General features: G+C 42.2%; 1 long non-coding RNA gene across 2 annotated transcripts; it reads right to left on the reverse strand.

Annotated features, from left to right (window-relative positions):
* Window positions 1-646: 646 nt before the first annotated feature.
* LOC114017007 (uncharacterized) lies at window positions 647-21,767 on the reverse strand. 2 transcript variants are annotated; one of them, XR_008730357.1, is made up of 5 exons: window positions 20,687-21,767; window positions 12,841-13,034; window positions 11,967-12,033; window positions 5,646-11,561; window positions 647-4,506 (listed from the first exon to the last, which is right to left on the reverse strand). It is a non-coding gene; the product is annotated as an uncharacterized LOC114017007 (long non-coding RNA). The 2 variants fall into 2 exon arrangements; XR_003561808.2 differs by having other exon boundaries at window positions 647-11,561; window positions 20,687-21,470.
* Window positions 21,768-23,016: the final 1,249 nt, after the last annotated feature.

Raw genomic sequence — 23,016 nt, forward strand, 5'->3', positions numbered from 1 at the left:
AACTGAAACCATCACTGTGTTACCAACATTATTCTCATAGTAAATCCAAAGCACAGCACTGCAGCAGCTACTGAGAAGAAAATTAACTCTATCCCAGCTGAAACCAGGACACATACTTGAATGAAAGACAATGACCTAGAAAAGAGAAGGTAAAGGTTTTAAATAAAAAATATATATATAAAAATAAAATAATTTTTAAAAAGAGTTGTTTAGGAGGTGTATTTTTAGGAGGGTAAGAATATAGAATTTAAAACCCCCAAAAAACAAAATTCAAAGAAAGCACATCCAGAAACTAGTATCAAAGTGCAAAACCTGTCACTATGCATTCATTCTCTGCTGCTCCAGCAGTAGAATCTGATGTCTTATACAAGAAAAAGCCACGTGATAGAATCGTTGTTTTGAGTCAAAAGGGGCCTTCAAGATGCCTAGCTCCAACCCCCTGCCCCGGGCAGGGCCCCCTCCCCCCAGCCCAGGCTGCTCCCAGCCCCGTCCAGCCTGGCCTTGAGCCCTGCCAGGGCTGGGGCACCCACAGCTGCTCTGGGCAGCCTGGGCCAGCGCCTCGCCGCCCTCACAGGGGAGAATTTCTTCCTTACATCTAAACTAAATCTCCCTATTTCAGGTTAGAGCTGTTCCCCCTTGTCCTGTCACTACTTGCCCTGGTAAAAAGTCCCTCTCCAGCTTCCCTTTAGGTGCTTCACCTTTAGGTGCTGGCAGGTGCTGTAAGGTCTCCCTGGAGCCTTCTCTTCTCCAGGCTGAACCACCCCAACTCTCAGCCCATCTTCATGCAAGAGATGCTTCAGCTCTCTGATCATCTTCATGTCCCTCCTCTGGACTCGCTCCCACAGGACATGTCCTTCCTGCACAGGGGCACCAGCGCTGAAGGCAGTGCCGCAGGTGGGTCGCACCAGAGCGGGTCAGAGGGGCAGAACCACAGTCTTTCTGAGGTGGTGCATTCCATCGACCTCCAGCAGCTCCTGCAGGGCTTCCAGCTGGGGACGCTGGAGGGAACGACCAAGCACAGTGGTCCCCATCGCTCCCACACACCACCACCGAGGACTCGCCTTCCATCTCGAGACTCGCCACGCTGTATCATGCCTTTGGCTCACCAGCTCTCCACCGAACTTTCTGGGATGGGGAGGCCAGGGCCCATTAGCTCTTCAGTGGTTTAATAAATGTTATTTCTAAAATAAACTGGAGAGCGTGATGCCATTCAGTCTTTCTCAAAGGAGATACGAACATCATTTTTTTCAGCTGGATGCACGGAGGGAACATAGGAGGAGGGGAAAACTTATTGCAAAACCTAGTATGATTTATTTTTATCTGGAAATTCATGCAGTTGCCCAGATCTAAGCAAGGCCTTGCTGTCATTGAACTGCCTAAAACTGAAATGGAGCTGTCAACTGGAGACAGTCATAGCAACATTGAAGGCAAGTCTGTTGTGGTTGCCCATCAGCTGAGAAACACAATTTAATAAATCCCTCTGTGGTTCGGTAGCTCCATAAAAAGTGTGTTCACCAGGTAATGACTTTCCATTAACAAAATTATTTTTTTATCAATTACACCCTTGTTTGGGCACCTACCCTAAATCAGTTGAAGTCCATGAGCACTAGTCCATTTCTTCCATAAGCAGCTCATTTTTCCCGGTTCGGATTGCTAAAAGAATAGATCACCGTAACATCTTCAGCTCCAATTTCAAAAATTATTTCAATATTAAATATGTGGTATAAACAAAGAGAAACCTGCGTCAGTGTTTTACAGCTACTTGATTAACTCCCATAAATCAAAACTAAATGGTCCTTTTACCTATCTTTTAACAGGCTGAGACAGGACAGTTTTACTGCTGCCCATTATTTTTTTAGTGCATCAAACACCATTTATTGTGACAGAGCTGTGCACCTCTAAAGCAATAAAGCGATTTGTCAGTGGTACCACATCAAGCTATCCTCCCAAACAAAACAAATGAAGAAAACAATACCTAGCCTGTGCAGAAGTAGGACAATGTAGTTTAAATTCACTTTCGGACCACAAGATAGGGCTTACTTTTCTTTCTGATTTGCCCCTCTTTTCCCCCCTTATAATTCAAAGTATTCCAAAGGAGGTAACAAAATTCTCTTAATACCTTTGCCTTCCCTTTCCTGCACTTTAGTCAAACTTTTTAGCACTTCAAAACATCCTACTCCTTTTGGGGCTGGTATTTGCTCATATATCCTATGCCACCAATAAACCCTCATATAAAACTGGTTTTCCTCAAAGCAAATCTCTTTCATCTGGCTTTCTGACCTGAAATACCTTCCCAGAATGTACTTGAAAAGGCACTACACATTTTCTCCCGAAAATCATCTTTTCTATTGAAAAGCACCAGGAGCAGTGGTGATTAGATAGAAGACTTGTGAATATCAAGTATAACATTTACTTTTTGTTCATGGTATGACCTAGTAAATAGGCAGTTGCAATATGGGAACTATTTTAAGGTATTTCAGCACCATTATTCTGAAGTATCTTGCAAAGAATGCAAATTGACTTGCCTTGAAGGTGTTTGAAGGTGTTTTATCACATGTTAAAAGCATACATGGGAACAACTAATATCGGCATACACCGCAGTGAACTCATGTCTTTTTTTACTTGTGGGATAAGATATCCTACCAGTGTCTCACAATTACCCCTCCACACACACCTCAAAAAAAAACCCAAAAAAACCCAAACCAACACCAAAAAACCCGCCAAAACCCCCAATAAATTAAGCTTTAAATGTCTTATAAACATCATTTTCATGTAGCTAACACATGGAAACCCTGTCCTAATGAGGGCTATATTACCCTACAGTTGTGCAAATCCTTTCTGCTTACCATACGCAATTAGAAAGTCATTTTAAAATACATTCATTTCTGTGGCATGCATTTGGTACTCTTTCGCATGCCCTAACACTAACTAAGCTTCTGGCACTACCAGAATAGACAAGAAATAAATACACTTGAGAGCATGCTGAAGGTTGAAACAGAGTACAAGCATTGCTTCCATTTATTTGCTGCTGCAAAAGGCGAGCTCCACTGTGATAAACCTTACTCTCTTGGCAACTAGTTGATAAATACAAAGTACTCCAGGAAGTCATTTCTTTCTCCTTGGCTCACTTCGAGCAAAGCTGAAGGGGAAGAAGAAAAGTTGCTATTATTGCAAGCAGAGAGCAGCACAGGGAGAAGGAAGAAAGCCAAATTTTGCACTGGCGACTGGCCTCTCTACCCAGAGCAGTCACCAAGAGAGAAGCCAGATATCTCACCCCTGACAAACACATGATGGATATCTTCGCCTCAATAGTGCATCCTGCAGTTTATAAGCACGTTGCAGCAGGGAAGTCCCTTGCTGCGTGCAAGCAGAGCCCTCCAGGGACCTCTGATGGAGCAAATTCCCCATCAACCTGCATCACCTCCATCACCTGCAAGTCCACTGGGGCAGCAGGTGCACACACCCAAACACACACGCTCGCACGTGTGGACCGCGCCAACTGCAGATGAGGAACATCTCTGATTTATGTGATCCAGAAGTCTGTTGACTGGTTACCCAAAACAGAGATCTTGCGAGTTCAGACAAGGACATTTTGGACTTGCACAAGCTGTTGTATTTTCCATCCTTATAAGAAGACGTTCTGTTTCTGCAGCCCATAGATCTTTCTGAATATGGTGACAGTTTCAATAAGGGGTTTCAAAATGTTGTTATAGGATTGTTCTAGGGTGCCCGGAATCGTACCCAGGAACCAAACCAAATGCTTTTCTCCAGCACTTGTGCAAAACAAGCTGTTGACAGAATTTCTGGTGACCTTTAAAAAGTTTCACATTCATAAATTCTAACCCAGTCTCCAAAAAAAGCCTTAGGGCTAGCGTTGTTAGGAAAAGACAAAAAAATGGAAAAAAAAATCTTTAGAGCAACGCAGCTTGCTGAAAAGGAAGAACTACTGGGATTTGTCAGTGGCAGCAGCATGTGCCATGGATGCAACTGGTGCAACGTAGCAAGAAACCTCATCACAGTGCCATCTGCTTAATTCGCTCTGCACTACCAGGCTGCAAACTGGGCGCAGCGCGGACTCTGCAGTCGAGGCAGCTGACGATGCTGGATGCAGCACAGCAGTCACGGGCGAGCACGGGACACCCCGCACCCAGCGGTGTAAACGCAAGCACCCACGTGAACAGGGGTGCCACAGGAGCACCCTGTCCCGTCAGCAGGCTGTGGGTGCTGTCTTCTCAGGGCAGGGATAGCGAAAGTGCACCTTCACCCACGGCCAGGGCTGGCTGGCTCTCCGGAGCAGCTGCAGAGAGAATCAGCCCCTTGGCTCCCTGTGCAACTTCTGTAAAAGGTGCTGCTGGCACCCGCCTGCTCACCCCGGCCGGGGGAAAGGGACTGTGTCACCCTGTTCCCCAGCAGGGTCAGATCTGTCCACACTTGCATGGGCCTTGTATTCTTGGCTCCTCCTACAGAATTCACAGCTGACACTAGTTATTTCTAGGAGTTCTTTCCCTTCAAAAGGAAAAAGCAAGGGTGGGGGAAGAAGATGGTTGCAATTATTTAAATAAATAGCATGTAAGCAATCGGTCTTATTAAAGAAACAGAAATAATAGGCTCAGCCTTTTCACATTTTTTGTGCTTATACAGATTATGACAAGCCCAGTTTTGCACAAAACCTTATGAATGCACTTTTTGCTTCTACATGATGGTGCATATAGCTATTTTTCTTTCTTTTTTTTTTTTTTTTCTATTTTGGGCCTCATATTCCATAAACACAGTACATAGAAAAGGCAAAAATTATCATAAAAAGTAGGATTTGTCCTCACTGACTTTGTTTACTGACTTAAAAAGCTAAAATCCCTTCTATTCTGTTGATATCCTTGTAGTTCACTGACTTGATTTACTCCTGGCTCTTCAACTCAGTTTATTCTAGCTCTGATTCACAATTACTATATTACTAACCCTGCCGAAAAATAAATTTTCAGCTTCCCCAATCATCTTTATTTTCATGGAAGAAAACTGATAGAGGAGTGCTTCACTCAAACCACACAGGATCAACACAAAGACAGCCAGAAAAAGGCAGTTCTGGGGGAATGACTGGACACTGGTCTGTGAAGAACATCGTGTGTTCCCCTGCACCAACATCTGAACAGTCACTGGCAATACGCCTGGATATTTTGGATGTTGCATGTCTGTCAAATAAATCAAACATCCAGATGTAGAATCTGGCAATGATGACATTCTACTGGTGACTTTCAACCCGTAGGCTAGTGAGTAGAACACAGAGAAGCATAAATACTGTAGGTTTTAATCAGATACATTATTTCAGGCAGCTATTTATAGGAAAATTTATGTGGGTTGGTTTGTTGGCTTTTTTGTTCTGTTCGTCAAACCGGTATTTAAAAAACTTGCATTTTTTAAAGGGAAGGTTCTAAGAGGAGACTTCTCCCCCAAATCACAGAGAATAAGCATCAAAAAATCAGTCTTCAAAACTTTGCCTCCACAGAATGACGAGGAGGAAATGTTTTAAAGATGTGTATGAATGAAAATAATGAAATCTAAACTATTATTTCTGAAATGAAAGGAATGCAGCATCCTACAGGGTAAACGTATTGTAAAATTAAGAGACACAGTTAGCTCGTGCAGCTTACCAAAGGCAAATTTGCTGGGTGCATCCTTGTGTTTCACTTAATGATTTCTTTGGCCCAAAGCTGAGAATTCTGCAACCACAACTGCAGAAGGCTCCATCAGACTTGCCAGGCCTCACAGATGCAGCATGGTGCACCCAGCACACCCACAACTGCTCTGCACTTATCACAGCATGTCTGCTGCCTGCCAAGCTGGTGGCACTCTGGGTACGTCACTGGCACACGGATTCCTTTAGCACATGCTCTGCCAGGTCTGGAGGAACTTCTATAATTCATTGGTAATGCATTAAGTAATGTTAAGGGGGGTTGACTTTTATAGCAAGAGAAACTAAAAAAAAAGATACCGAAAAATTTACTATATTGCAGATTTTTTCTGAGTCCCTGAGTGTTTCAGAAAGCTGAAGGTCTTGCCAGCCAGCCTGTGCTGAGTTGTCTGATACCCACGTCATCTCCTAATAGACACTGATCTAATTTCCATTGCTCTCTAAAGCAATCAGTGCTGTCACCGACAAGTTATTTGCCCTGTCACTCTGGAAGGACAGCAGTGGCGTCCACCACTCACAGCAGAGCGCTTGGATAAAGATAAGTATGTTGTTTAATGCAGCTAATCCATAGGCAGCACAGAGGATTGCCGCACTGGAGACCCATTATCTGAAATCCCATTTACCAGCACCCCTCCGACAGCGCTGTGCGCAGAGACACCCTGTTTGCCTAGCACGAGACTGCCGGAGGAAGGGAAGCAAGGGGCCTGTATGCCCCATGTTCACCAAACCTAGCTCTCAAAGCACTACGACTACCTGCCAAGTCACCTAAAACAGTGGCCACAGACCAAATGGTGACAACTCAGTCCTACAGTTTGCAATGATATTGTTATGTTTATAACACAAAATTTTCTGCCTTGATCCTCTGAGCTGTGGACCATGGGGTGTGTGCATTAGCCATGACAACAGAAAGTGATGTTTTGAAGCATGAGGTGACTATCCTAATGATGCACAAGGAAAGGTTAACTCTCATAACGTAATATAACCTCACCTTTTTAACCTAATACAAGATACAGTTGTGTTCTTCCATTTAAAATAATTTATCACCATATGGGTGCTCATCTTCTCCTTCCATTCATTGTAGGGGTCAAAGCTCTGAGAACAAGGCGACGTTCATGCTATCCACCAGAAACCTGCTTTTCAACAAAAATATTTGCTTAAGAAAGACTTTATTTATTGTCAGAATATTCAGCATGCACTGGAGTTAATAAATATGCACAAATAAGGACGAGATAGAAATCAAAAATCTAATCTGCTCTCTGAATTCTCTGGGTGACCTGTCTTTGAGGAGAATTTAGCCTTGACTTTTACTAAGTACAGCATCTAAGTATAGTTTTTTCTGTGTGTGTGTGTGTGTGTGTGTGTGAGTCCAGAGTAATTCTTATGCCATAAAAGCCTTATGTAGGAGGCTCGGTATTTGAAAACCATCTTAGTGATCTCCTTTTAGTCTTTATAGAAACATATTAAGTATTTTGAAGACTGCTTTCCCACCTTCATATACTTTTTCCACTATGATCTCAGTAGTCTTGAGACTTTCAAAGCTGAGCAGGCTTAGAAACTTTAAATAGCAATATATTCTACATACTTTCCATCTCCCACATCTTACAGTATAACCATAAAGTGTTAAGTGAAGCCTCCGATAATTTCAGATTTGAATGAGTTTTCATGTGAGTGAATCATAAAACATACAAGCAGCACTTTCCTTAAAGAGAAGGGAAGGGATTCTTTGCCAGAGAGAGCTACCCAAATGATTTCCTTCATTATGGTTTTTCAAGTCCATGTGCTTCTTTTTAAGTAAAGGAAGACTAGGCAATTACTATAATCAGCAACACATTCCAGCTATTCTAGTCTAAAAGACTACATCAAATAACTTGACAGGGAAAAAAAAAAAAAAGACAGATTTCATTTTAAGATTAAAAAATAAGATACTTTTCAAGCAAGCAAACAAAAAAAGATAGCAGCAATTTACTTCCCATATTTAAAATGCTTTTTGTTTCTTCCCCCGTTAATGAATATGATAAACAACCTTCTGGAGGCTTAAAACTAAACCATATTTCTTTACAAAAAACAGTTGTTGCACACTTTATTTTATATAGCGCTACTTTTTTTTTTAAATGTCCATTGAAGCTGGTTTGGTAGAACGTAGGGTTTAGCGCTCAGGTCACGTGGCTGTATACAAAGTTCCCGAGGTTCCTGTTCTCATACGTGTGTGTGTCATTGGGACAGTCACTGACAATGGAACAGATGGACCAGCCCCGTGTCCCAGAGTTTCTTAGAGATATTAACCGCTTCAGGTTCTTTGGTATGCATAAAAGAAAAGGAAGTTTATTTTGGAGGTAAACTCAGATCCCCATGTGCCTTTATTTTATTATCTGTTCTCCAAAGGTGCAGCTTGTATTTGTTAAGTTTTGTGCCGTAAATCTGAAAGCAAACCTGCACATGAAATGCACGAATTTTCTCACTTCCGTTTTCTCCGTATGCGTTCAAATCTGTATGCTTGAAAAGCTTTTAAAAGCCACAGTTATTAAGGGAATAATTTTGTTAAGATAGATTTAGAAATAAGGAAATACATTTAAAAAAAACGCATTAAAATGAAAGGCTTTGTAAGTGACACACGCCTATTTCTGATTTATGAAGCATTCAGGCTTGGGAAATGATTTGAATGTAAGAGCAGGAAGACAGCTGGTGTACGCATACCAGAACATACAACTGCTGCCTGAATGAAATTACAATAATGTTTATTGATAAAGACCAGGACAATGCTAGGACAGACAGTTTTAGAGCTAAACCCTGCAAAACTTGTTCTGACAGCGAGCTGCCCCCGCAGCCCGGGCCCCGCTCCCATTCTATTCCAGCGAGTTTTCTCCCTAGCCTACTGTAAACAGGAAATCAGAGTGGACAAGCCAGGAAAGAAATGCGAAATACCCCATGAAACGTGCTGTGTAATGAGTTGACAGGACGTGCATGAGCGGAGGGCTTACTTAACAGAAGCTGAGTCATGTTTTCACAAACCAACGTCTGGTTTATTCCCCGCCTTCCCCACCCCCCCCTTTCTTTTTATTTTATTTATTTATTATTATTTCTGAGTCATCTCAGTCAACCCTGACACATCCCTCCATGGCCTGGCTGATGGGGATCAGCTGTATGGAGCAATTGTCTTGGTAGCACACAAGGCTGAATGTCTCGTGACTTCTCAGGAGCACCAGCAGGACAGGAGGCACAGACCAAAAACACCCAAAAAAAACTTCACAGTGTCATTTTCGCTAAGCAGAAGCTCCTCTTTAGTAGGCTGTAATTTTTTATTTTTTAATTTCTTTTAAAGAAAAGGCAGCAGGACAAAGTAACCGCAATCACAACGGGGCACTGCGCTCTCCCTGCTGTCATCAAACCCACGTCAAGCGCCAGGCAATGGACTCAGCCCACCCTCCAAGCCTGCAAAGATCAACCATGGGCTCATCCTTAACGTTGCAGGTGGGGATCAAGAGACACATCAGAAACTCATTCCACTGCCTTAAAGAGAAATCAGAAATATTTAGTTGCTGTAACTATTTCCTCTCATCCACGCAAACATCTCAGTGCTCCGTCAGGCTGCTGGTGGAAGGGGGGCAGCACGGGCTGCAGGCTGGACTCTGCTGCTTAAACACACACAACAGAAGTAACAACTTCACGGCTGGAAGGCAGGGCATTTTTTTGTTTGTTTTGGATGTAATGATGACGAGATCATCTCATAATGATATGATACACCATATAATACCCATACTTTACAAAAAAGAAAAATTAAACAATGAATGAAAACAACAACAAAACCAAAAAAAGAACGCCAAAAACCAACCCCCCAAAACACCCAAACCTGAAAAGCAAAATATAAAAGTTTTAATTTTAATTGCTATGTTGTTAGCAGAGCACAGGAGACCATTCCAAGTTCTGCGTTTTGGTTTCAATCATATCTGAGCATTAAAGACCTCATGCCTCGTTAGGTGATAACAGGAGAATCTCCAATGAAATAAAGATAAGTCAATGTCTACTACATTGTTGAGGAAGGTTTGAAAACACAGCCAGAGTTCACTCTGGCATCAAAAACCTGACATTCACAATGCTAGACACGTGCATACGTATCACCTGCAAATGTACTTCTTTTAAGAAAAAACTTTTCTCATTATTCCTTTTGAATGGCGGAGGCTGGCAATACTGACTATTTTGTGTCACACACAAGAACCATGAAGTGCTAACAAAAGAAAAGTGTGAATTTCCACACAAGTAGCAATGAGATTGTGTTGCCTAGGAGAAATATTTAGCAACAGCTAGGTAGAAGGACTGAAAGGTGGAGAAGGCAACAAGGAAATAAAAGCAGTTGAACCAGTCTTATCTTATTTTCTTAGATTACACTTTGTCACCTTTTGCTGCTAACTTCATTGCCCAATAAAATACAAAAGGAATTATATTCCTCACCATTGCTGAATGTCTCAGAAGGCAGTAGCAAATGGTAAATTTATTTTTTTTCCCCTTTCTCTGGCCTATGGCTGGCTAAGGCCAGTTTCCATTTCCACTGCCTTTAAAGCTGGCCCTGCGTAAGAGAGGCCCGTAAAATAGCAGCGGTGCTTTGCCCTGGGAAGCGATGCACTTTGCAGCTTCATCTGGAGCCCTGAGCAATACCAAATGAGCTTTAATTAGCACACAAAATTCTGTCCATCTTCATTACGAATTGGCTTGATGGGTCACCAGCATCCTTCAATCAGACAATTTACAAACACCCTGGGGACAATGCCACTGTGGCTGCCCACAGCTGGGTCCACCTGCGAGATATCCCTTTCAGGTGAGGCCTAAGTTATTCCTGGGAGAAGTCTTCCTACGGATGAAAAGTTCAACTTTCAGCAAGATTTCTGCCCCATCTAGCACTCCTACCACTCATTACCCAGCAGTCTGCAGCAATTTCACCTTTCCTTCAAATGCTGCTCAGACCCTCAGGTTGCACCACTGCGTGGTGAAAGCCACCATGGCTCATTGGTGTTTTCTCCATCCCCCACCTGTTCATTTTTAAGGTTATCTTAGTTTTGTAGGCAGCAGACACTTTGTTTTCAAGGTCAGGGTTGCTTCTAAAACCTCTCTTAGGTAAGGAATACATTTTCTTCTCAACCCCTAGTTGCAAGATTGGGTCTGACCCTCCCACCTGTTAAAGGAGGCTTTGATGAAGAAAGGTGGGAAGGAGACTAAAGGGACAAAGAGGACCAACAGGCTGCATCAGGCAAGTCTTCATCTCTGTGATGGTGGAGGCAGCTGTGGAGCTAACGCTTGTATTTGCATCAAGAGATTAACACACAACCACTGAACAAAGAAAGGTGTGGGGCAAACGAGAGGATTAATTTATTTGGGATCCACTGCAATGGTAAGGGAAGGAGAGATGAGGAGTTTGGGGAGCTCAGTGAAGAACACTGAAGGCAAGAAGATCAGGAGGCAGAAGGAAGGACCCAGTGGGACAGGGACAGAAAGGAAGTCTCAGATTTTTCCTCCCCCTTCCTAAGTATTACCTTGCAAGCAGACACTCCACTTTCAGTTTTCATGTCACCTCTATTCATGAAAAAATCTCATGAAGATACTGAGTAATTACAGGGCAGAATAAAATCTCAGCCAAGGCATGAGGGTTTGCCCCTACCTCTTAAACTGGCAATTTAGATGAACACGTCATTAGCACTCAGTGAATTAGTCAGTACCATTCTCAGGATTACAAATTATACTATTAATTAACCCGATACACAAACAAGGATGTAAAGTAACCACAAGCCTGTTCACTTCTGTCCCACTTAGCAAATGGCAAAAATTCAGTCATTGAAGAAAGCGGCAGAAACAATACAGGGAAAGTGAAGGAGAAAGTTTTCTTTAACTTGGAAAAAAAAAAAAGTAACAGTTATCTGCAGCTCATTAGTGTGTAAAAATCTTCAGACAGCAGGTTTACCCAAACATCATAACTCTTTTCTCTCCCCACCCTGCAGTACTGGGACTATCCATTTGCCCCAAGTAGTACCAGCAGGATTAGTTAGAAATTCTATAGGATACAATACCCCATGTTTAAAAAAATCAGGGTGTACAATCCACAAACATGAATTAGAGGGGCTCAGGAAAAAGTAATTAAAAAAAAAAGGTATTCATTTTATGTTTAAAAATAGCCACTCAATGGCTAACAAACAGCTCTTTTGAGAGAAAATTGCCCCACAACAGAAAAGCATGTCAAAAAGTGTGGTATGTAAAATCTACACACTAATGGCAGGTCATCATTGCATGGACTCACATGTGCTGAGGAGTGTACTGTAGTTAGTTCCCAGAGATGCAGAGCCGGTGAGGAAGGTTTAGAGGGCCTTAAAAACCAATAATAATACGCATTATACATCCCCCAAAGACATATATGAAGAGAACTGGAGAAATCCTAAAATAAGCCAGGAAGACTGATTTTTATTATTTACTGATCTATAAGCTATAGTTAATGAAAAAGATGAAAGTGTTCTTTATTAGATCTTAGCTAGCACATTCTTATGTAGGAAAACCCAACAACAAGCAGTACTCCAAATCCCCAACCATCAACTCTCCTGGCTGAGCAATTATTCCAAAATTAGCATGAAATACTTTGTAATTCATTATCTCTTGCTTTTATTAATATCCCCAGCCCCTCACAGCGTTAAGAAATGTACAAAACATGAACGAGGGGAACTGCCCGAAATTAAAAAACTTCCAAAACCTTTCAGAAAAACTTTCAAATATCCTACGTCTTGGATAAGGTATTAAGAGAGGGGTACAGCTCTGTCTTGAACAGTATATCTGGTTTGGATACAGCAAGTAAAGACATGGAGGAAAAGCTCCACAAAAATTCCCTTATCACCTCTGGGTTAGGCTCACGTGTACACCTGTCCTTCCCCAGAAAACATGCTGTTGATTTTAGGGATTTATATGCACATCTGTGAATCTCAAGAGGTCAGTTCATTTCAGTTAAAATAAACTTTATCGTGAATCAGTGACTGCCTTTCTGTAGTAGCCGACGCAAGTGGCAAAACATGCCAGTTCTACCTGCAGCCCTACTATCGCAGTTTGAGGGCGTGACATACCTTAGAAAGTCTTATAAAGAGGGAATATCGACCAGGATATAAGGATTGCACTAAAAATAGCCACACCTTTCAACAACAAGCAGTCTTTTCCACCCTTGGCATCTGCTGTGATTCAGTTGTTACTCAGAAGGGAGAGAGCATCCAATGGATGAATCATCAGGCTACATCCTGCAGCAATTCTGTTTTCCCTAGTGGTCTTCCACAGAAGAAATGACGAGTCCCAACTTCTGCAAGTTGGAGGGATCCAGCTGGGAGACACACTGCCAGAAGCAAATGAGGAAACGAATGAAAAGGACAGGGCCATGCATGACACCATTTACATTCCCCAGCCTTGACTACATATGCCTTCATGCAATGTACTTGATTAGTCACACTGCAGTCAATTAGGTTATTCATGTAGCTAAAGTAACTTTTGTTTAAACCTTTAGAAAACAGAATGCTTGGTAAAGGGCTTCCTTTGGAAACAGAGGTGTGGATTAGCTAAATGAGTTACTCACACAGGAGATTCTGTTATCTCTCGCTGTGCAGGTCACTTTTCACTAGCAATGCACAGCCTGAAAACGTAGCTGAATGCATCCACATGAAATAGAAAAATACCACAACTTCAGTCAACTCATAATCATTTCAAGCATGCTGTTGGTCTAAGCACCGCATTTTACAAGAAATGTCTTGAATGGATCCTTTCATCTGGGTAACGGAAAATTATTCCTAAAAGCCAGGCGAGAACAGCATGAGTCTGAGTCTGTCTGATTGCAGGACATCTGCTGACAGTCTGAGGTGTGCAGGGATGCCTTATTTTTTTGTTTGAGATTTATGACTGGAAGTCATGCAAAAGAGGTCAGTTTTCCTGATTTTGCTTTCTTCATCCCAAATAAAACTTCTATTGGCAAAGAAAAAAAAAAAAAAAGGAAGGGGGGAACCCCACAGGAAAGGCTGCATGTGTGCATAAGAGGCCAGTAGGTGCTCGAGTCAGTCACATTAGTATTCTATTAATTTTTTTCCCCTTGAATTCTTGCTGCAGATAGAATTAAACAATGTTTTTGCAGCATGTAACCCGTTAGGCAGCCTCTTCAAAACATATCACAGCCCCATGAGAGGAAGATCTGCCAGTTCCTGGATTCAGTCAGGTCTGCTGTGCAGCTAATTCACAAGCTGGGTTAATTTTCTGAAGGCAAAAAAGACAAAATATTGGCAAAAAGATGCCACCCCCCTGCCAAACATCACACCAACTAAGGTAAGCAATCTTCACATTAACAGTACTGGTGATCCAGAAGTATACATTTCATGGCCAAATTAAGTGTTATTGTCTGTTTTTATATGTTGTCAGCATTAGCAGATCATTTTCTGAGTGTCTAGACTTTGTAATAGAGTTATTGCAGCTCTTTCCTTCAAACAGCGGCACAATATAAAACCGTTAGTCAAGAAAATTCAGATACTTCTCTTTAACATAGGTATACTTGCACACACACATATACACACACCTGCATACATATACATATATGCACACATACATACCTACACGTAGTATATACATACAAATGCAAATACATACTACATGTACAAATATATACACATACCTCTATAAAGAAAAGTTAGAAGAGTGTTCTATGTAAGCAGTTTTACATTAGAAACGTTGGAAAATGGGATTTATGCATAAGGAATAAAGTAATTTTTCACTATAGTTATTAGCAAGATCTCTGTTGTTCAACACATAAGCAATTTAGATAAAAGAATCCATAGTGGTATGACAGCAATCTCTGAACAATACAAAACTACTTGGGAGAGTCAGAATGAAGCCAGTTATAAAGTTCTACAGGGGGATCTCTTGGTATTGCACCACTGAACAGATGAAATTCAGTGTGATAAATGCACCTTTGGTACTAAGGAAGAAAATTATCCTAATTTCACACACTGAGTCATCGATGTCTTCCCTCTTCTGCTTGCGGGTAGCCCTCCAAGGACACCAGGTAAGAGCCCAGTCAGCACAAGCTCCTGAAGTCCTGAAATGTAGGAGCAAATAGGGGTTGCCCCACATAAGGGATCATATGGGGAGCATATAGGGGTTGTCTTTTTACAGGACATAACAACACATATTTCAGCTTGTGCATGGTTGTTACTTCCTTAGGCAGACTGTGATCACTGGTGCAATTCCTTCACATCTTTGACATTTAATGGTTAATAATTTTTCCGATTCCTAGACTCTTTCTTAAATGTCAACTTTCTCACACTCATGATGATGTCTTCAGATGTTATGAAACCTCCTGAGGCTGAGAGGAAAGCCAATGATGCAACCTCCCTCTGCCAAACAAAATTTCACAATTTGTTCTTCAGTGTTTGCTTTGACTTCAAAAAACATATACTATGTATTTCTACATCCATCTTACATGGAACTTAACATTACTGAGAACCAAGTTACAAAGCCTAAGAAAATATTCTCTGAAGGGATAGGGTGGAGGAGTCTGCTGGGTCTCTGCCAGCTGCTCTCCATTTTCTTTCATCCTGTTTATCCTTGGTAGAGATATTAACTCCAACTTCCAAACGACCAGTACCATAATTGCCAACCAACAGAAGAGTCCACTGAGTCCGAACTCATTCCTCCCTTTCTTAATGAGGATCAAAACCCAAACAAGCACTGGGGCAAGAGTGGAAAAAGGGGCATTTACAGCCCGGGAAGCAGCTACCATCTTTCTCCAACTCTCAGTCTATGTACATTCACAAAGAAAGACTGATGGGATGTTAACCATCTAACAGCTTGGCATTAAACACCACGTCATACCACTTTAATCATACTTTCATTCTGTTTTCTCAGTAGGTTTCTCCTCTTTGTCATTCTTCTGTAACTCATTTGGAAGCCAAAATAGCTGGGGAGTGCATTGGAGCTATGACAGAGTAGGGAACAATTATACAGCACTCGCAGGAGGAGGGAAGTTCCCTTCTTGGCCCCAAAACTGGAGAGACAATGGCTGTGTTTGGAGGACATGACATACATTACAGTTACAGCACCTACCCGTGCACAGACAAACACCCACAGCTCAATCAGTGGCCCCTTGTCAATAGTTATGAACACCAAAACAAGAAACTTTGAGCTCCTACAAAGTAAAAATGAGCTACACTCCTTAGCCAAACTTTTGTACTGATGTCATAAGGTTGTGATGTGAAGCATCACAACTGCTCTGCCATCCAGGACAGGGCGATTCTGCAAGGATGAAACAGGTATGGATATTTCTGGTAGTTAATGAATACTTGCACAGTCATTGGATGTTCTGTTTTACAGATGTCCTTCCCAAAAGTCAGGTGGTTTTGCCAGCTATTTCCTCAAAAGTTCTGCTGTCTTTATTGGTCTCTACAGAAGGATCATACTCTCAAAAAACATTATTTTTTTTGTGAAGTGGTATGAAAATAGGCAATTTTTGAGCCTAAGATAACTGAAGTATCTATGTAATTACCAGTTTAACCAAGGAACCAAAGAGAAATGTGTTGTGCAGGTATTTTTCCCACTGCTCATGTCATTCATTACTCCCTGGTCCTAAAACTATGATCTTTTCAGAAAGTTAAAGAGATACCAAGGCTAAAATATAAATTGGATTTACTCAGTTTAGAGGGGATCACTAATACAACAGGTACTTCAGAGCAGAAGCTCTCTGATAATGAACTGTAAAACTGTCATTGAAACATTGAATAATATAGATTGGAAGGGACCTCTGGAGGTCCCAAGTCAAATCCCATTCTCCCTTAGTCAATATCACAGAGCTACACATTTGAGAACTGCTCCTTTAGTTTATAACAGATCTTTAGTATTGCGAGTAGCAAAAGGCCCATTAACTTCTCCAAAAGCAGGATATCTTTTTTTTATTATTATTTTTAATACAGAAATTAGAACTTTCAATGATAAACAAGTGTACAAAAAAAAAAAAAAAGAACTTCCACATATCACTGCACACACTAGGTATCTGTTTTGTTAGGCAGTCTGATTATTGAATTTGGTCCTCTTACATCTGGCTTCCCCAGAGTGAAAAGGTTAACATCTGTTCCAACTCTTTTATTTGTTTAGTGATTTCTTGCTTATAAATGTAGAATTGTTAGGGTCGAAGTAGGTTTTGCACCAGATACCGAACAAAAATAATAGATTACAGATTTTGCAAAGTACAAGACTTGTGGACATGTGGGTTCTTAGTCAAATTTTCTGTGAAATAACAAAATATCATCTTATAAAAGGTCCTGTACCTTAACCTACCTTTCTCCAGACTGAAACTGATTTTTTTCCTTACTTCCAGTAAAATTTCGTTCTTTAATTTCAAACTCTGTACCAAACAGAGATCTAGCTTCTCCCTTCAGCTCCCACAAGCCACCAGAGGACTCTGAATAATATTTAATTCATACTAAGAGCTACTTATTTCATGATAACTCATTCCATGTAGCCCACCCAAAACCCATATAGTAATAGCTTTCTATTACTGTTGACATAAATGTATATGAAACAGATGTGGAAAGCCTAAGGTGAATGCGCATACCGGGTTGCCTGAAACAGAGTTCAATATTTACTCTAAGAGGTCTCCTTTAGCAGCAAAGTTTTCCTGTTACACTCCCAACACTATTACGAATTCCTGCTCAAAGAACGTATAGGGGTCATCTATACATATAACTTTAGTATAAGCTAGAATATGCCACTCATTTCTGCCTGATTCTGGTAAGTTAAATCAGTACTTCACAATGATATTTAAGTTTTTCCTTCAGGTCTGATCAGGGTTTCTTTTGTTGTTTCTGAGATTTATTTGCCACTAACTCATCAGCAACAGTTTTGAAAGTTTCTCCCTCCCATTGCCCCAGTTATCACTCCAGTCCTTGCACTTACTACCTGATGCCAAAAAAAATCTCTTGGGCTGCAAGATTCAACATTTATCCCACTGTGTGTCTGTTTTCAGCAGTGGCACACACTGGTTTAGCTCTCTGCTTCCACAGGGGAGACCAAATGTTCCTCAGATTTATCCCAGATGACAACATGGGGTTACACATACAAGGTGCCATAAGGTATTATCTACAACTTCAGCATAACTGCATGTCAAAAAGAATATTAATTTTATTGTGTTTCCATTCCAAGTCCCTCTGCCAAGCATATTTCCAAAATAATTGCAGCCATTGTTTTTTCTAGCTGAAATAATTGCACTATGGCAAAGCACTGTAGGAATATTCGTAGCAGATTGCCAGCCAATCCATTTTTCTTTGCTAATTTTCACTTCCGCAATTCGCATTCACTAAGACACCTGCATGACTAAAAAACGAAACAACTGGTCAGAAGTCACCTGGTTGCCAGTATCTTAGTGACTGAGCATTCTGTGATTTGTGGGGTTTTGCTTGCTCAAAGCTTTGTGTCTGTAGATTGCCTGTCCTCTCTGTCCTGTTCCCCTCAGCCCTTGCACCCCAAGGATGAAGATGCTGCCAAGTCTTCAGGATCTACCTCCAGCTGACAAAATTATCTTATCCAGGTCAACTTCTTGGTATTGTTGACTGAGCTTGCAGGGTCTTGTTCTCAGCTTGAAGATATTGCTCCATTCGGATGTTACACAACGGCTTACAAACGTCAGACGCACTCAGTTCTGAAGTTTCAGGGAAAATAAAAGGGCAAAACTCTACTGCTGTCATTTGGGAAAGCAGAAACACAGCAGGGTGGAGACACAAGTCTGCTGGAATGTGATCATCAGAACTTCAAACTCTAGCAATCTTTGACTTTTTTCCAAGGAAGTCATTCCACTTCAGCTTGATCAACTTTCTAATACCCTTCTGAACACAATCATGTCCCGAAAGAGGGGGAGAAGGGAAGTTAAGGAGAGAGTGAGAATGGTAAAGGGCATAGGGGCACTGGTACAAGGCAGCAGGAAAAAAGATGCAGGCGAGCAGAGAAATGCACAGAAATTCCAGAGTGGTGGAGAGGAAGAGCCTTGCCAATGAACAAGTAAGGAATGTGGATTAAAGAAATATGAGGTTTCTCCCTGGAATTCAGGGCAAGTGACAAGTGGCGCACCGGGAAGGCTGGGAGGGGGAAAAATGGAGCTCTTGCTATATGGATGGGGATTGCTAATGGAGGGGAAACAAGAAGCTCTTCTATACACGATGGGCTGATCCCATAGAATTAATAACCTGTGGTCCTCCAGTTTATATAAGTTTGACTTTATCTTGCAGGATTCTGGTGAAATGGTACAAAAAGCTAACTAGTTTCCATTTGTTACACGTCTTGGTAAGCTGTAATACAAATCTAGTAGAAGAAATCTTTCCACTCCCCACTGACAATGCTGGAGACTGCTGGTGTCTAATTAGGGTGAACAAATTAATGTCAACCAAGCGCCCTGGTTTCCAAAGGCTAGTGAGTGCTCCAGACCCTGGAGTGCACACTGCCTGGGTAGTGGAACCACAGAGCAGTGCGAGAGGCATTTGTCACGGGTGACGGACAGATGTTACTGCCCTGTGATGAGTCAAGACCTGCTCTGTCGGGCTTTGCCACCAGCTGGCTGGAGGGGAGGAGGAGGAAGCCCACCATCACCCTGCTCCAGCAGCGGGGGGGCAAGGAAGCAACATCAAGGCACGGTCTCACCACTGCTGCCTCTCCCCTTTGCTTGAGAAAGCAGAGCGGTGGCAAGGATGGCTGACAGCACATCACGGACAAAGGGGAATGCCAGGCTGAAGCTGTCATAAAAATCAAAGCACCTGCGTGGGGTCCTGGTCCTCCAGCAGGACTCAATCTCTTTGAGGAACAAGAGGAAGGTAAAGGTTAGGGAGATGAGGACACCAACACATCTCCCTTCTTTTTTATGGTTTATTTACCAACCCCTTAGGATTAATGGTACCTTGCGATATTTCAATACCTTTTCAGTGTCAAGACCATGAAAGATTTCAGGTGGGATCTGTCGACAAAGTACAGGGATGCTCTCTAGGCTGCAGAACAATGGACGAACTTCTTTGCCGACCCTGCCCCAGCCTGGGATCCTGAGGAGGGTGTGTTTGATCTACACCAGTCATCCACAACAGGCAACTGCAGACCAGACTTTGGGCCTCAGCATGTTATTTGCATTCCCTGACCCACACCCAAGCCTCTTAACATGACTGCAGGCATGAAACATCCATGGAAGCGTATTCACAGCGTACAGTTGGTCTGCAGCTGCAGGGAGGACAAAGGGCAGAATGTTTATCAGCAGAAGTAAAGAGACTGACAGCCTTTTGTGCACTAAAATATTTCAAAAGATACCGTTCAGGGGAAAGCTGTAACTGAATACAGAATATATATTCTATTTCATTAGGTGAAACAACATTTCTAAAAGGCTGGTAAAAAAATCTTCAAAGAAAGAGCAAAACAGTGTTCTGAGTTTAAAATGCGAAGTACTTGCATCAGTGAGGTCTTAAGCCACTTGCAAACCTGATCTACCTGAATTTCCACTGGAGTAAAGAGAATTTGAAGGACCTTGCTGCCTCTCCGCAAAGACAGAGAGCTTTATGAGGCTGGGGTCTTAATTAGATTGGTCTTGCCCACTGACTTTTTTTTTAAACACAGATTAATCCCATAGATAGGTTAAGAAAGACATAAAGGCAGCACTATGTAACACATGTAGAGGAAACATGAAAGGCAACACACTAGTTGAACGCTGAGCAGGTCAGGAACAGGGCAGTATTATCAAGTTATACAAGTGCTGCTAAAAGGGCTCCCCTGTTACCTGAAGTCGAACCTACACCGTGTTTTCTGAAAGAGCCTCTTTTCTGACAGTCTTTCCAAAAGAGCTGCTGGAAACAGCTACCTTCCCCCACCCCCCGTCTCTGCGCGACACAAACTGGCGAGCACAGTTCACAGTCGGTTTACAGAGCGCAGAGCGATTGCTGTGTTTATGAAATCCTATTCCTGTTAGTCAAGGAAATGAGTTTGACTCACCGGCTTGTTTATGAGTTTTGCTTTATGCAAGCTACTGCCGACCTCAAACTGCTGACCCGCCAATATGCTCAAAACTTCTGCTCAGAGGGGGTTTCACAAGGTACGTTTCCGTTGCTGCAGAGCATTGCCATTTCTTCAGAGGAAGTATTTTTTACAGTCTTAAAGCACTACAGTGAAAGCTGGTGATGGGTCTCATATGGCACAGATGTGTAACCACAGCAATGCAGCGCAGCACCTCTGTAATATTCTTAGTTCCTTTACCCTGTGAGAGGATGATTTACTCTCTCTGAGCACCTCCTTCCCATGCCATGCCAGCCCTTGCCAGCAGACATGCAATAGCAGAACTGCTGCCTTAAAATGCAAGAATGACTCTACAGACTTCAAATTTAATCAGTGCCATAAAATAAATAAATAAATAAATCAGCCTTTCATATGCAGGTCTGAAGAGCTAGGAGGTGAACCCTCAAGGAGTATGAAGCAATTGTGATTGTCAGTTTGAAAGAGCCGAGGTCTCAGGATTGGAACAATAATAAAGTTAGCTTAGTGGAGAAAAGAGAAAAAAAAAGGAAGTTGAATCAGTTGCAGAAATCCTGGTTTGAAGGTTTATTTTCTGGGCTCTGCTTTCCATTTGATATGCACTGGAAGACTTTAATAAGGCTTATACCCCTCTGCTTTCCAGGGGTACACAACACATGATGGAAAGTTCAGGCTGTTGTTCTGCTCCCTTTGTTTGAGTCTAGCTGAGCTTGGAAACTGAGGCTGGAAGTTAAAACCTTTGCAACCCATGCAAAAAACAATTCAGCATGAGTCAGAGGTTTTTGGGTGGTTGGTTTTTTTTTTTTTTTTTCCAGCTAACCAAAGGGAAGTCAGAGAGGAGGAGAAACCACCCTCTCTCTTCTGTACATACAGCTCACTGATGAAGATATGATAAGAAAATTGCACATATGAACATACAGCTATATAGCTTGTGTGCACATGCAAGCCTACACACCATTTGAATTCGAGCCCATTTTCAAATGCTTACTTCTGGGGATTTTAGCTTCTTAGGTAAGCATAATGTTACCACAGACTACTGGGTAGCATAAAAAGAAGGGAACAGAAAAAACCCCAAATCAGCAATTGTCAGCTTTTTTTTGCTGTTCAGAGATCTGAAATCTTAGCTTTCCTTTTTAAAGAATAAAACCACTCAACCTAATTATATCCTTTCTTTCTTCATAAAAGGGATGTTCTATGGGTGCTGCCCATAAATTAAATAAATCTTCCTCTCACCCTCCATAGACCAGGTTTCTCTTGTCAGCACTGTTCCTGCTCCTCATTGTTTCTGTGGGGACAGTAAGGCAGCAATGAGTCTCGTACTCTTTTGCACTAAAGCATCTGACTTGCTGTTTTCCCTCATGCTGGCATTGTTGCTCAACTGGCACTGCAGTAAGGCAGCTCAGGGAATTAAACTGGGGGTGGGGGGGGGTGGGAGGGAGATAGGAAGGAAAGAAAAAAAAAGGAAAAAGGCACCAAAAAATAGTTTTCTGCCAGCATAGCTCACCCATCGGCAGGTGAGGCGAGAACCACACCACCACCGTTAGATACCCAGCAGGTCAGCTGGAGGGGCATTGCCTGGTGGTACCCTAAGCCCAGCTCTGTCAGACCCTATTGGTTGTGTAACATCCATTTTATGGGCATTACGAGCTTTGAGCATGCTAGAAAGGCTTCAAACACAGCCCCGTTCCCGGCGGCTGCCAGCGGCAGTAAATATAGAACAAATCCAGCCCGCTCACGGTTCATATTGAGGTACTGTGTCAACAGCCTGTGATCTGAGGAACGCTTTTTGGACCGCTGTCAAGTTCCTGAAGGACAGTGCAAAAACCAGGTCACAGTGTGCTGGGCTCTCCCATTTCCAGCTGCTGAATCAAAGGGGAAGAAAGAGAGCAGGAATTCAGACTATCTGCTGCTCCGAACTAACTGCACCCACTGACGTTCGTGCTGCACGGACATTCTGCAGCTGCAGAAGAGAGGTCATGAGGTCTGCACAGTTCCAACTTGAGATGACATTTTTTCAATGTCTCCCCTATTCTGAGCTTGGACAGGCTTTTAACATGGCAAGAAACCCACAGGATAAAAAGAAACAACCTAAGAGCTCCCTCACACTGCTCGTTTTCTCATTCCTGCCCAAGTTTATGGTGACTTAATGCCACTCAGGCCATAAAACCTTTTTTTAGAGTCATAGAATCATTGACGTTGGAAAAGACCTTTAAGACCATCGAATCCAACCGCTGAGCCAGCACCGCCAAGCCCACCACTAGCCATGTCCCTGAGCACCGTGTCTACACATCTTT

Source organism: Falco cherrug, chromosome Z (genome assembly GCF_023634085.1).
Source record: "Falco cherrug isolate bFalChe1 chromosome Z, bFalChe1.pri, whole genome shotgun sequence".
NCBI lineage: Eukaryota > Metazoa > Chordata > Aves > Falconiformes > Falconidae > Falco > Falco cherrug.